Below are 12784 nucleotides of genomic sequence, written 5' to 3' on the forward strand. Positions count from 1 at the left end.
TGTTAGAGTTTGTCTTGTACATTTCTAGTAGTAACATACAGTACATTTTACCCACTTCATCTTATATCAAATGCACACAGTAGGACTGGGAGGTATAACTGTTATTATTAAAGGAGACATAACACACACAGTTTCTGCCAATCTCATGGTAATCTTGAGTACCTATAGAGTAGTACTGCATCCTTCATATCTCCGAAGAGCCTTTAGTTTTATCAGATTTATAAAAGACAGATAAAGCTTTACTATTCTCTCCGAAAACAGTCGAGCTCCTGGAGGCGTGCCGTGGGCTCCAGCTAAAGAGTCACGAGCATGTGCAGCTTTTGCGTAGCGATCATCCGCAAGCTGACATCGACATAAATAAAACAGGAACCTTTATTGACTTAAATTTTATTTCATTTGTTTATAAAACATTTGTCACCGAAATGCCGGGAACAAACAAACACACTTGCACAACTCCGTTGCCTCCCCGGAGAAACAAACTGCACCCACCGTTCCCTTAAATGACATGACACTTTTATTTATTATTTTATTATGTTACCTGAGGTGTAATTATAATAGTACTAAAGTTTCTTAGACGAAAAACATTCAAAATTGAGTGATTTATGACCTTTTTCCACCCTGTTTCTCATCCTCTGACTGAAACAGTCGGTTTTGAGGTGCTTTCCCTTTAAGAGGTCAGTGTAACCACCCACTTTTATGATTGGCTAACATCATTGCCTATGCATTAGTCGTTGTTGGGTCCAGAACAGTTGGCACGGCCTTATCTTTGAGCAAAAGTATTTTGGCAAAGCCAGCATCATACTGCGATTTGTTCTCAAAACAGTCAACGGTGAAATGTACTGAACACATGCGTAAATTAGCACTGGCGTGACTGGGACGTTCACTAAAAATAAACTAAATCTATTTTTCTCTGACGTCGGGATCCTTCGGCAGCATATACAAACATGTTGGTTTTCCACAGCCAGGACCAGCACATTGTCTGCCTGGTATCCAGAGCCGATCCTCCCTATACACAAAATACGCAAGCTGTGTAGGGCCCCCGAAACACCAGGGGGCGCTCTGGTGCCCTCGTTTCCCAAAAGCAACTATGGTCGCAAATTCCGTCGTTACCAATAGAGTTCAATGGAATTTGCAACCATAGTTAGCTAACGATGCTTTTGGGAAACGCACCCCTGGTTGATGTGTGCGCACGCTCTTAGGGTGCTTTCACACTTGGTTCGATTGCTTGGTCCGAACCAGAGTTCGATTGCTCCCCCCTACCCCTTCCCCCGTTGGACTGTGTTCACATTATATTATTTGGGTCCGAACCGCGGTTCGTTTGCGTCATCAAGCCAGCAGCTGTTTACCCCGTTGCTTAGTAACGATGGCGCAGGAGAAGACGGCAAAATTCGTAGCATTGCTCTCTTCAATTTTATATTTATGCTTTTGAACCATTGGTTTTGTTTCCAAAGCTTCAGTACATAACGGCACTTACGTCTGCCTTATGCAAATGCTCTAAAGAACTCTGAAGGCGAATAGAAATGAGAAACACAGCTCTCTGCTTGCAGCGCGTCAGGAAAGTGAGTGAAACACACACAAACACACATTTTTATCAAATAATACGTCATTAATAGCGGTTCACTTCCGTGATTTGGTACGATTGAGTTCACATCAGCAGCGAACCGTACCGGAGTTCACTTGAACCTTACCCCAGACCACCCTTTTTAAGCGGACTCGGGTACAGTTCTCGGGTGCGCACCCGAGTTCGGAAGACAGCGTTCACATCATCCAAACGTACCGAACTCTGACGTCAATCGAACCCGGGTGCGCACCAAAAGTGCTAGTGTGAAAGCACCCTTAGAGAAGTGCCTATACAAGGAATTCCACCCTTTATGACATGCTACAGGGCCATACTCGAGAAAAAAAAAAACTTCCCAAAACTTATACGAATCCTGAAGGAGTGTATTTAGCACAGAAATACTCCGTCATACGTCCAGCTCGTTTTTTGAAACTTTGGCCATGTTTAGCATGAGAATCCAACTCTTTTACAGTGTAAATAAGTCAGAATGCATGAAATAACATTAGACCTCCCCTTTAAAGAGCACTGCTAAACTCATGTGCAGTTGTGTATATACTGGCTATTTTACAATGGATATATTATGATTGTAGGTTTAAAGCTATGAAGTATCCATTTTATAATATTAGTTTTACTAGTCTTTTGTTTTTTTACTCCAAAATGTTCCAATCTTATCTTTTTGTGAAAATAATCCAAACTATCAAAACTTATCCAAATTTGCTGGGATATTCAAAAATATGCATTACCACATGGCTGTTTAATATTAAATAATAATAGATATTAACATTGCTAACAATTTTTGTTGTTGTTGTTGAATGTCATGCCATATAACCATACTGTGATATATACTATTACCACAAAATAAAATTAATTACAGTTATATATATGATTTTGGTCAAACCCTCCACCTATAACATCCAAGGAAAGTGTATGATTCGCTAAACAAGCTCTCAACAGTTCTGTTCATTTCAGACACTTCTTCATCTGTCCTTCATCCTTCACCAAAACACACAAGATTCAAAAGTCATTGCCAACAATACCTCTCTTACAATACAACTCAAAATGACCATGACTGTATTTCAAAGGTACAGTCAAACCAAAATGTATTCAGACACCTTCAACATTTCACACATTTTCACAGTTTATTCGCTATAGTTTAGAAAATGGTAATAAAATACGTTAAACTGTGTCAGAACAAATTCATCTTGATAATGTCAGATAACACTTAAGCAAAACATGGTCAAGTCAAAGTGTCTGAATAATTTGTAGTCAATTTTACTGGTAGTCCACTGTATGAAGACTTTTTTGGCTATAATATGTCACAGTTTACTTTATTTAGCTATCCTCACTTACACAAATGAGCTATAGTTTCCTGCACCCACTAGTAAACAAATATCAAAAATATTGGTTTGACTGTATGTATGTATATATATATATGAAAATATAATTGTAAGTCTGAATATATAGCTATAAATCTTAATATATGAATGCAAATGTTTGAATATATAGAAGTAAATCTGAATATATAGTTATAAGTCTGAATATATCAATGTAAATTGGAATATTTAGATACAAATCTGAATACAGATACAAAACTGAATATATAAATGTAATATATGTAAAGAAGTCAATCTTAATATATGGTTTTAAGTCTGAATAAATAAATGTCAATTGTGAATACATAGTTATAATTCTGACTGTATACTGTATAATCTTGACTATATAAAGTTATAATTCTCAATATATACTGTAAATGTAAATCGTAATATATATTATATATTTCCGAATATATGCCTATAGGCACATTTTCTTACAGATTACAGACTTGCTTACAGACTTGTTCTTTTATTATAAAAAGAGTGTGCCTATACATCCTGTATACATAGATCAATGCAAATATTGTACTATATTAATTGTCACAATTAACTCACTGATTGTAGACAGACTGTTGACAATTTCCCTAGCCCTCTAAGCCATGTTGAATTGTGTAGAAGAGCTAGATATTAACAATATCACTGACTGTGAAGTCCTTTCACACTACAGCAAGCCTTTTTAAAGCAGAGGAAACCGCATCAGGAACTCAAAGAGTAGAGCAATTGTTTTATTATAATGTAAATGATCTTGTACATGTTTAGTGCAGACACAATCTCAGGATGCTATGGGTTTGCTGAGGATTTACGCACCTCACTGGGATGAAGGTCCAACAAACAAGTGCATTTCCGACGTCTCCTCACTGCACGCACGCTGATCTGTAACACACACCACAGAGATTTAATCATTCTTTAATTTAATTCAATTATGACCCATTATCACATAAAACATAAAATAATCTGCCATTTTATCACAATGACTAGAGAAAAATTACAACCTTTGAAAGAAAGAGAGACTTTTGGAGAGGTGTAACTGTCCCTTTAAGAAGGGAGTTGTAATGATTTTTGGACTCACTGATGCCCAGAAGTCAGTTTCCTGTTTAATTTGCTCCGCCCACAGTGAGCAGAAACCATAAAAAAACTCCCCACCTTCAATAATAATAATATCCAGACTGTCTAATTTTTCATCAAACAGTTCTTATTTTCACTCTCTCTCTCTTTTTATCATTTCCCACTCCATCTTCTTCTAGTTCAAACAGTCATAAACATATCAATGTTTGCGAATGAATAAGATGTATTTACATATTTTTGTGTCTACTATTAATATTTACACATTTACATATTTCCTAAAAATCCAAAAGGGCTCTCATGCCATCTATGTGCTGATGGACTCTGAAAATTTGACGAAATTATCCTTTAGCATAAACCCATTTACCATTTACAGTCTTTCACTTCTGCAAATGGAGTGATGACTCATCTTGCACTCAGAGGTGTGTCCATTTTTGTCCAATCAAATGCTCTCGAGTCAAAATCCCTCCCTATAATACCACTTACAAAATACTAGAAAAAGCAAACAGCCACTAAATGTGAAAGGATATTTAAAAAAAAGGGACAAACCCTTTGATATGCCCCCAACTTCTAATTGTGATTTTTTTTTTCTGATAGAAAATTGATTTTATTAAAAGTGCAATAAAACATTTTTTAAAAACACACACAATTTGTAATATAACATGACTACAAAATAATAATTTATAATAATAATAATAATAGTTATTATTATTATTATTATAATTTATAAATACTAACAATCTGTAATTTTTAATATTTCATTCAGTAATAATAATTTCTTAAAAATTATTATTATCACTAATATTATTATTACTATTACTAATAAAAATATAATTAATAATAATAATAATATAAAATATTAATTTATTTTACATTGTCTGTGTTTTTTTTTGTTGCAATCATTAAACCATCAAACTTTTATTTTGACGGACAACTGCAGGTAGCCCTTACAGATTCCCTTTTGTTGACAAGTGTTTCTCACTACAAGTATGGGTGCATGTTGCGTTCCTACATGCACGTTAGAGTAACCCAAACGCAGAGACGAAGTGCTGAACAGCTCTGAGATGATGACTAGTCTTTTGTTTTTTTACTCCAAAATGTTCCAATCTTATCTTTTTGTGAAAATAATCCAAACTATCAAAACTTATCCAAATTTGCTGGGATATTCAAAAATATGCATTACCACATGGCTGTTTAATATTAAATAATAATAGATATTAACATTGCTAACAATTTTTGTTGTTGTTGTTGAATGTCATGCCATATAACCATACTGTGATATATACTATTACCACAAAATAAAATTAATTACAGTTATATATATGATTTTGGTCAAACCCTCCACCTATAACATCCAAGGAAAGTGTATGATTCGCTAAACAAGCTCTCAACAGTTCTGTTCATTTCAGACACTTCTTCATCTGTCCTTCATCCTTCACCAAAACACACAAGATTCAAAAGTCATTGCCAACAATACCTCTCTTACAATACAACTCAAAATGACCATGACTGTATTTCAAAGGTACAGTCAAACCAAAATGTATTCAGACACCTTCAACATTTCACACATTTTCACAGTTTATTCGCTATAGTTTAGAAAATGGTAATAAAATACGTTAAACTGTGTCAGAACAAATTCATCTTGATAATGTCAGATAACACTTAAGCAAAACATGGTCAAGTCAAAGTGTCTGAATAATTTGTAGTCAATTTTACTGGTAGTCCACTGTATGAAGACTTTTTTGGCTATAATATGTCACAGTTTACTTTATTTAGCTATCCTCACTTACACAAATGAGCTATAGTTTCCTGCACCCACTAGTAAACAAATATCAAAAATATTGGTTTGACTGTATGTATGTATATATATATATGAAAATATAATTGTAAGTCTGAATATATAGCTATAAATCTTAATATATGAATGCAAATGTTTGAATATATAGAAGTAAATCTGAATATATAGTTATAAGTCTGAATATATCAATGTAAATTGGAATATTTAGATACAAATCTGAATACAGATACAAAACTGAATATATAAATGTAATATATGTAAAGAAGTCAATCTTAATATATGGTTTTAAGTCTGAATAAATAAATGTCAATTGTGAATACATAGTTATAATTCTGACTGTATAATTGTAAATCTTGACTATATAAAGTTATAATTCTCAATATATACTGTAAATGTAAATCGTAATATATATTTATAAACCCCGAATATATGCCTATAGGCACATTTTCTTACAGATTACAGACTTGCTTACAGACTTGTTCTTTTATTATAAAAAGAGTGTGCCTATACATCCTGTATACATAGATCAATGCAAATATTGTACTATATTAATTGTCACAATTAACTCACTGATTGTAGACAGACTGTTGACAATTTCCCTAGCCCTCTAAGCCATGTTGAATTGTGTAGAAGAGCTAGATATTAACAATATCACTGACTGTGAAGTCCTTTCACACTACAGCAAGCCTTTTTAAAGCAGAGGAAACCGCATCAGGAACTCAAAGAGTAGAGCAATTGTTTTATTATAATGTAAATGATCTTGTACATGTTTAGTGCAGACACAATCTCAGGATGCTATGGGTTTGCTGAGGATTTACGCACCTCACTGGGATGAAGGTCCAACAAACAAGTGCATTTCCGACGTCTCCTCACTGCACGCACGCTGATCTGTAACACACACCACAGAGATTTAATCATTCTTTAATTTAATTCAATTATGACCCATTATCACATAAAACATAAAATAATCTGCCATTTTATCACAATGACTAGAGAAAAATTACAACCTTTGAAAGAAAGAGAGACTTTTGGAGAGGTGTAACTGTCCCTTTAAGAAGGGAGTTGTAATGATTTTTGGACTCACTGATGCCCAGAAGTCAGTTTCCTGTTTAATTTGCTCCGCCCACAGTGAGCAGAAACCATAAAAAAACTCCCCACCTTCAATAATAATAATATCCAGACTGTCTAATTTTTCATCAAACAGTTCTTATTTTCACTCTCTCTCTCTTTTTATCATTTCCCACTCCATCTTCTTCTAGTTCAAACAGTCATAAACATATCAATGTTTGCGAATGAATAAGATGTATTTACATATTTTTGTGTCTACTATTAATATTTACACATTTACATATTTCCTAAAAATCCAAAAGGGCTCTCATGCCATCTATGTGCTGATGGACTCTGAAAATTTGACGAAATTATCCTTTAGCATAAACCCATTTACCATTTACAGTCTTTCACTTCTGCAAATGGAGTGATGACTCATCTTGCACTCAGAGGTGTGTCCATTTTTGTCCAATCAAATGCTCTCGAGTCAAAATCCCTCCCTATAATACCACTTACAAAATACTAGAAAAAGCAAACAGCCACTAAATGTGAAAGGATATTTAAAAAAAAGGGACAAACCCTTTGATATGCCCCCAACTTCTAATTGTGATTTTTTTTTTCTGATAGAAAATTGATTTTATTAAAAGTGCAATAAAACATTTTTTAAAAACACACACAATTTGTAATATAACATGACTACAAAATAATAATTTATAATAATAATAATAATAGTTATTATTATTATTATTATAATTTATAAATACTAACAATCTGTAATTTTTAATATTTCATTCAGTAATAATAATTTCTTAAAAATTATTATTATCACTAATATTATTATTACTATTACTAATAAAAATATAATTAATAATAATAATAATATAAAATATTAATTTATTTTACATTGTCTGTGTTTTTTTTTGTTGCAATCATTAAACCATCAAACTTTTATTTTGACGGACAACTGCAGGTAGCCCTTACAGATTCCCTTTTGTTGACAAGTGTTTCTCACTACAAGTATGGGTGCATGTTGCGTTCCTACATGCACGTTAGAGTAACCCAAACGCAGAGACGAAGTGCTGAACAGCTCTGAGATGCTGGAGTCGAGCATAAGCTGCTCACGCGTAAATGAACACAGTACCACACTTCACTATGAAACATGCAGCGCATATTTTGCAATTTGATAATCACACTAAACCATACTGCCATTTTGTTTTCAGGATTTTGATTAATGCAGCCCTAACATCAAGACAGGAAACAAAAAAATGCATTCATCAAACCACTTCCTGGGCTCTTGAAGATATATTTACAATAAAAACCAACTGACCACATTCCAAGAGTTACCGTAGATCCAGATCCACACATGTACACATACACACACCTCAGCACAGCTGCCAAGACTGAAATGTGCGAAGGATTGAGTTCCTCTCATGCGAATGAAAGAGGAACTACACACAATCCCAGCAGCCACCTGCCTTTGTCCATAACCTGCAGAGCTCTCCTGCATGTCTGTGTGTGTTTGCATGTGTGTGTGTGTGTGTGTGTGTGTGTGTTGAGGGAGTTCCCATGCTGTCACTGCAGGTCTGTCATGTAGACTATGTGGGAAAGGCATGTGGTACATGTCATATATACAGGTCTGAACAGGACGCCCTGACACCTGTTGCACAAGAGACATTCACACACACACACACACCCCAGTGTTCATGCAAATGATCAAATGAAATCGACCTTATTTTCCATATTCTAAAAGCTAGTAGGGCTGCATGAATTGGGAAAATAATCAAATTGTGATTTTTCTGATAAAAATTGTTACTGCAATTTTTTTTTTAAATCCTGTGTTTAGGACTGAAGAATTTTGTCAAAATACTGTGATTACATAATAATAATAATAATAATAATAATAATAATATTACAAAATAAAAAATTAAATAAAATTACAATATATATATATATATGGTTTGCTGTGTGTGAAATTAAATTTAAGATATAAATATATTTTTAATTTCAGATATGCATATACAATTATTAAATTATAGCATTAAAATAATATCATATTTATTTAATTTACATTACAATCAGAACACAGCGCATATATTGATTTAATTAAATCCCAGCCTTTGCGAAGTCATATCACAATTTTGTTTTTATTTTGATTAATCATGCAGGCCTAAAAGCTTGTACTTTAAATTTTAATTAAATCCAAAATTCTAATATTCAGTCATAAATCGTTGGGACATATTACACATACACACAAACATTTCACAGACGTGAAGCATCTCAGTGACGGGTAACAGGGTCCCACACATATTTCCTTTCCAGAGGCATTCAAGCTATTGACCTCAAAAACAAAAGACACATTATCAGTCCCTCTTCCACCCCCTCACTAGCACACCTCTGCCCCTCCATCGCACTCTCCGTCTCTTCAATGGGAAACTTTTTTTTCCACTTGCTGCCGTTCACAAACACCCTCTCCTTCCTCTATACAGTTATTTGTGCCCTTTCTTCCTCTCGGTCTCAAATAACAGACTCTTTCCTTTCTCTTTCTCTTGAGGTGTGTCATTTCTGTGCCACAGCGTCACCAAACGGATATGCGAAAATAGTTTCTGAAAAACATGTGAGTGGTGTTTACCTGTGCAAAGCTCAGTGCCACGACGCTGAGTGTGTTAAAGGGATAGAACACCCAAAAATGAAAATTTGCTGTTAATTTACTCGCCCTCAGGTCATCCAAGATGTAGGTGACAGACTGACCTTTTCGCTTCATAAGACCTCTATATCGTCAGGAGCCACGGGTATTCATTTTGTGTTGTCTAGTTTATGCTTTTTTGACTCTCAAAGTGACGGTAGCCATTGACTTGCATTTTATGAAACACCAAGGCCCACGGTTTTAGCTAAAAATATTCTTTACTATTCTACTCAAGAAAAAAAGTCACCTACATATTAGATGGCCTGAGGGTAAGTAAATTAACAGCTAATTATTTTTATTTTTTTGGGTGAACTATCCCTTTAAAGCCAGTTTACTACTATAACAATAACTATTTTAGCATTCACACAACAGACGATAACAATGTTCATTACAAACACACGCTGCCGTTGTGTCTTCTGACCCTTTAAATGCTCAAGCTCTTTAAAGGGTTAGTTCACCCAAAAATGAAAATTCTGTCATTAATTACTCACCCTCATGTCGTTTCAAACCCGTAAGACCTTCGTTCATCTTCGGAACACAAATTAAGATATTTTTGATGGAATCTGAGAGCTGTCTGACTCTGCATAGACAGCAATGCAACTGAAATGCTCCCAAGTCCAGAAACGTAGCAAGGAGATCTGTAAAATAATCCATGTGACATCAGGGGTTCATCCGCAATTATACGAAGCTACGAGAATACTTTTTGTGCGCAAAAGAAAAAAAAATAACAACGACTTTATTCAACAATTCGTCTCCTCCGCATCACCAACGTATGCTGTTCTGTGTCAGCTGCATCACACGGATACACTGTTTACATTCAGATCAAATCACAACAACGTAGGAAACCGATCCGGCGTGACGCAGCTGACACAGAACAGCATACGCTGTTTACGTCCAGCTGATATTCTCCAAAATGGCGCTACAGGGTGATGCGGAGGAGACGAATTGTTGAATAAAGTCATTCGTTTTTTTTCTTTTGCGCACAAAAAGTATTCTCCTAGCTTCGTAAAATTGCAGTTGAACCCCTGATGTCACATGGATTATTTTACAGATCTCCTTGCTACGTTTCTGGACTTGGGAACATTTCAGTTGCGTTGCTGTCTATGGGAGGGTCAGACAGCTCTCAGATTCCATCAAAAATATCTTAATTTGTGTTCTGAAGATGAACGAAGGTCTTACGGGTTTGAAACGACATGAGGGTGAGTAATTAATGACAGAATTTTCATTTTTGGGTGAACTATCCCTTTAAAATTGGGTGGATTGTGATTGGCTGTTAATGTTTTAATCATTCATCAGCTTGTAAAAAAAAAAAAAAGAAAGAAAATCAATCATTCTGAAAGTGATTCCAGTGACTTGTTCCTCTGTTGCATTATAGTTATCCTGTAGTTGTGATTTCAACTTCCCTTTTTTCATAGAATTCAAATAATTATAAAAACTATATATTGTTATCATTCAGTTGGTGTGAACTGGCCTTTAGCCAGATTGTTGCTATGCAGTCGCCAAGGTACTTTGAGTGTTTTTTACAAATTTTTTTGTTCTGCTGCTAAGGTGTTCTGGGAGTTTTTAACACTTGTTGTGTGGTTGTTATGGTGGTCTGAATGGCTTTTATGCAATGCTGTGTAATTGCCAAGGTGTTCTGAGCTATTTTTAAACATTGTTGTGAGGTTACTAAGGTGTAACTGTTGTTTTTTTATGCATTGTTGTGCTGTTGCTAAGGTGTTTTTAATGGTTTTTACTCATTGTACATTTGCTTAGGTGTTCTGAGTGTTTATTTATGTATTGTTGTGTGGTTGCTATGGTGTTCTGGCCAGTTGTGCATTACTGTATTTATGTTTGTAGCACAAATGGTACAGGGCAAGTTATGCGTTAGTAGTTTTTTGTTTGTTTGTTTGTTTCAAATAATTAAATTTATTGGTCAAATCGATAATCCTGCCCCAAATTCAGTCAGTGTTTATCATTTTTAATCTATGCACCTAAAACTGTAAAACAGGTAATAAGTGTCCTACAATCGAGAAAAAAAATAATTACAAAATGTACCTTTAAATTGACATTTCAGAGGAGTTACCTCACACACAACCTGCTGGACACCAATTAGTCATTAACTAAAAGACACACAGTGTTCATCACTCATTAACTCCAGGAAATTCTCCCATGATATTGTATCGCAACAGCCTTTGTGCTCATCTTCTAGCGTGGACAGGTCAGGTCGATCTACAACTCTATAATCATTCGCATTAGAGGTTGACCAATATGGTTTTTTAATGGCTGGTGCCAGTAACAGTGATGATTATACATCTAGTCCCTTGTTAAAAAGAAGTTCATTTTAGCATACTTTAAAATGAGTACTAATTATGGAAATAATTTACTTTAAAAGAATAAACTTCAATCCAATAAAATATTTAATCAATGCTGCAAAACGTCAGTTGTAATTTCAAAGGTCTTTGTTTCTTGTTCGTAAAACATTAAAGATCCCATCAAAAGGGAGTGCTCTCTAAAACGAGAATGTCCCTCCCCTCCCTTACAAAAATTAACTATAGTATAAGTGTAGTAACCACAGTATTTTGCCATATTGGTTACCACTTGTATGAACACAGTTTTACTACAAATACCATGGTTAAACTATGGTTAGTGTAGCAAAACCATAATTAATGTGTGGTTACCATGGTTTAACTATAGTAACCATGGTTTTTTGGTTGTATTTGTAGTAAAACCTGCAACATCTAGTACTCAACTGTATATATACACAGACTATATAAAAGAAGCTTAAACTTCCTGTTTAGAACGTTTCGTTACATTTGTCAAATTTTGTGTGTGTTAAATCACGGAGTCTCTAAAGCAGCAATTACATCAGTGTATCTGAATAACTGTGTAACTGTGCTTGTGAAAGAGAAAGCGATTAGAGAGAGACAGAGAAAGTGAGACGTGGGAGAAAGCAGAAGAAAGACAGAGAGAGAAAAACAGACAACATCTTAAGAGAATGACCCAGAGAAACCTGTGAAAAGCGTGGTTTTTTTTCAACCGCTTCTTCTCAAAACTCAGCTATTACCGCTTGCCACTTTGATCCCATTTACACAGTCCAGAACAAATCAGAAAGAGACTGATCTGAGAAAACAAGAGCTCGAAATGGGAGTTTGTCTCTCGCAAATGGCATTTGAATTGAGAACATGAAACTGACGTCAGCCGGAGAAACTTTCCAGAGATTCAAGTTTGTGTTTGAAAGAAGCAAAATGAACGTCTGAGATGATTGATTGTTGGGGGGGGGG

The 12784-nt window shown here is 34.8% G+C and overlaps 1 protein-coding gene across 1 annotated transcript in view; it reads right to left on the bottom strand.

The window, feature by feature from the left end:
• Positions 1–12784, bottom strand: part of LOC107670619 (B-cell CLL/lymphoma 9-like protein) — a 58099-nt gene that overhangs the window by 19273 nt on the left and 26042 nt on the right. The window contains exon 2 of the mRNA XM_016463265.1: positions 6614–6679. The gene's annotated coding sequence lies outside the window, so the exon portion shown is untranslated. The remainder of the gene's footprint in view (positions 1–6613; positions 6680–12784) is intronic.

The sequence above is a fragment of the Sinocyclocheilus anshuiensis genome, unplaced genomic scaffold (assembly GCF_001515605.1).
Source record: "Sinocyclocheilus anshuiensis isolate Anshui unplaced genomic scaffold, SAMN03320099.WGS_v1.1 scaffold140, whole genome shotgun sequence".
Lineage (NCBI taxonomy): Eukaryota > Metazoa > Chordata > Actinopteri > Cypriniformes > Cyprinidae > Sinocyclocheilus > Sinocyclocheilus anshuiensis.